This window comes from Macadamia integrifolia, chromosome 14 (genome assembly GCF_013358625.1).
Source record: "Macadamia integrifolia cultivar HAES 741 chromosome 14, SCU_Mint_v3, whole genome shotgun sequence".
Classification (NCBI taxonomy): domain Eukaryota; kingdom Viridiplantae; phylum Streptophyta; class Magnoliopsida; order Proteales; family Proteaceae; genus Macadamia; species Macadamia integrifolia.
This window is the reverse complement of record NC_056570.1, coordinates 15202318-15205309: the sequence shown is the minus strand read 5'-3', so window position 1 is coordinate 15205309 and position 2992 is coordinate 15202318.

The window sequence follows — 2992 nt, the reverse complement described above, 5'->3', positions numbered from 1 at the left end:
AATGCATTTCTTAGCCCTAGGTTCCAACTTCCCTTCATTTACATGTGCATAAGCAGGACATCCAAATACTTTTAAATTTGAGTAGTCTGCAGGTTTACCTGACCAAACTTCTTCTGGAGTCTTGCACTCAATAGCTGTGCAAGGAGATCGATTCACCAACAAGGTTACTGTGTTAACTGCTTCTGCCTTGAACTTCTTGCCCAATCCTGCATTTGATAACATACACCTTGCCTTTTCTAGCAAGGTTCTATTCATATGCTCCGCCACTCCATTCTGCTGGGGTGTTTTAACAACTGTATGGTGTCTTGCAATACCTTCATTTTTGCAGAACTCATTAAAGTCACATTCACAAAACTCTAGGCCATTATCGGTTCTCAACCTTTTAATTTGTTTTCCGGTCTGCTTCTCAAGTAAATTCTTCCACTGTTTGAAAGTGACAAATATTTCATTTTTGTGCTTCAAGAAATAGACCCAAACCTTCTTAGAGAAATCGTCAATGAAAGTAAGCAAGTATCTTGCACCAACCCCCTTTGAAGCAACCCTGAAGGGCCCCCATAGGTCTGAATGAATGTAGTCCAAAGTTCCCTTGGTCCTGTGAATAGCAGTACTGAAACTAACTCTTTTCTGCTTCCCAAACACACAATGGTCACAGAACTCCATTGCTCCTGTACTCTGACCACACAACAAGCCCCTTTTACTTAATGATGCCATCCCTCTTTCACTCATATAACCTAACCTCTTGTGCCATAAATTTGTGACATCTGATTCAGACATAGATGATGAAGCTGCTGCAACAGACCCAGTGACTGTAGTACCCTGCAACACATACAAACTGCCAACCTTGATTCCTTTCATCAGTAAGAGAACACCCTTGCTGATCTTCATGACTCCACCTTCAGCTGTATACTTACACCCATTTGAATCAAGAGTACCTAAACTGATGAGATTCTTCTTCAAATCAGGGACATGCCTGACATTGGACAAGGTTCTGACAATGCCATCATACATCTTGATATTGATCGTTCCCATTCCGATAGTCTGACAAGAAGCATTATTTCCCATCAACACAATTCCACCTCGAACTGATTCGTATGTAGAGAACCATTCATGATTGGGACACATATGGTAGGAACAACCAGAGTCAAGAATCCATTCATCCTGTGATCTAACTTTATCATCAGTCACCAAAAGCATGTCAGACTCACTCTCATCTTCAGCAATGTTAGCTTCTGCAGAATCATCTCTTTTCTGTTGATTTTGAGCACTACCACCTGCCTTCTGCTTATTTAAAAGCTTAAAGCATTCAGATTTAATATGCTCATTTTTCTTACAGTAATTGCAGGTTAAATTCTTGTGCTTAGATTTTGATCTAGCCTTCTTTTTGTCACCATCTGAACCAACACCATCAGATTTATTGGTAGTTGTCAACTCATCATCAATCTTCTGCTTGCTTTGTAGATTCGTTTTGACATCCTTAATAGAGATTGTCTCTCTACCATAAATCATGGTATCCCTAAAATGCTTATAAGATGGAGGCAGAGAACATAACAATAATAGGGTCAAATCTTCATCGTCTATTTTAACATCTATCCTTTTCAAATCAGTAACAATAGAATTGAACTCAGATATATGGGATTTAATAGAAGTACCTTCACCCATATGAAGGGTATACAATTGTTGCTTCAATCTCAACCTATTGGTGAGGGATTTGGTCAGGTAGAGGTTCTCTAACTTCACCCATAACTCTGCAGCCATTTTCTCTGAGAGAACTTCCTGTAGAACATCATTCGAAAGACACAATTGAATAGCTGAAAGGGCTTTATCATCCAAATCGCTCCAATCATCATCGGACATAGTTGCAGGTTTCTTCGCCTTCCCAATTAGGGTTTTCTTCAAACCCTGCTGCGTGAGAACAACCATCATTCGAACCTGCCATAAACTAAAACTGATGTTGCCGTCAAACCTATCAATATCGTATTTCGTTGAAGCCATGGATCGAAGTAACCCAGAGCTCTGATACCAGTTTGTTAGATCAAACATCAAGAAATACGAAAACAAATAGACAAAAGATCTGTACGATATAGAGATTTAATGAGATTCACACACCAGTGTGGTGTGCTACTTCCTCGGGGCGAAGAAGAAGATGTTTCACTATACAGAAGAGAGATTACACCCAAGCAACAACGAGAAAACTCGCCCTGAAACCCTAGCTCGAAAAACCCCCAAAATACAATGACTTTCCCAACAAGACAACCGTACATTATATAAACTCCAAGTCGCGGGTCAACCCATCTAGTCGCAGTCGATCCGATTGAACCATACAACCCCCGCACCCCCATACAAGATCAGTGTTTGGGCCTATCGACCCAACCCCTCTGCTTTCATCACAAATCTCAGAAAACTTCTCATTCGGGTCACCGCCAAAATATGCCGGAACCGGTCAATCTTCAAAACAGGTCAAGAATTCATGACAAACTTAACAAATACTAGTAGTTCTAGTAGTTCCGCAAACAACTAATTGCCCATGGTTAACAAGGTAAAGATGATGTAGCCTTCTAGGAAGCTATGGATGAAGAGAGTCAAGACGCACTCTTCTAGGTGTGCAACCGAGCCAAAATGAACCCAAGAATAAAAGAAATTGCAAAAAGGGAAAACTATAACTGTCACACCCCGTTCACCCTGAACCGGAGCGGTGACCGAGTTAACACCGGTTAACCCAAACCTGCCAGGATCATCAGATACTGTATTCCACCACAGCATACACACACTAACATCAATTCATCAGATCAGCGGAAGACTAAGTTTTACCTGTAAATAATTCCCATATACTTGATACCCAAATGGTGATACAATAATTATATACATTTGGGCCCGAAGGCATGATATATACACAAAAAGAATAAAGTTCAAATATCAAGTTTATACAAGAATTCATCAAAATCATCAGAGTACACAGCTCGGCTCGGTATCAAGGCTGGAGCTCAGCTCGGCA